Source organism: Fulmarus glacialis, unplaced genomic scaffold (genome assembly GCF_000690835.1).
Source record: "Fulmarus glacialis isolate BGI_N327 unplaced genomic scaffold, ASM69083v1 scaffold17160, whole genome shotgun sequence".
NCBI lineage: Eukaryota > Metazoa > Chordata > Aves > Procellariiformes > Procellariidae > Fulmarus > Fulmarus glacialis.
Window position 1 is genome coordinate 32,011 of NW_009188564.1, and position 224 is coordinate 32,234.

Here is a 224-nt window from a genome sequence, read left to right on the forward strand (position 1 = left end):
CTGAAATTTTTGCTAGGGCCTTGAATTTGTTGTATACAGGCAAGCAGCTTTAACAGTGATGTGGGAAGACCAGCAAAATCTAAGTATGAGTAGGTAGATGAAGCCTCTGAAGTTTGTTGAGAAAGAGTGGTCATTTCAGTGTTTGTTAATGTAAATATCAAAGCAGATTTATAGTACTTTGACTGAATAATGGAATAGCTGTTCATACAGGCTCTTTACCTCAT

At 36.6% G+C, this 224-nt stretch overlaps 1 protein-coding gene across 1 annotated transcript in view; it reads left to right on the forward strand.

Moving 5' to 3' along the window:
• LOC104077806 (PH-interacting protein) overlaps positions 1 to 224 on the forward strand; it is a gene marked incomplete at its 3' end in the record, with an annotated part of 60,210 nt that overhangs the window by 22,583 nt on the left and 37,403 nt on the right. The window lies entirely within an intron of this gene.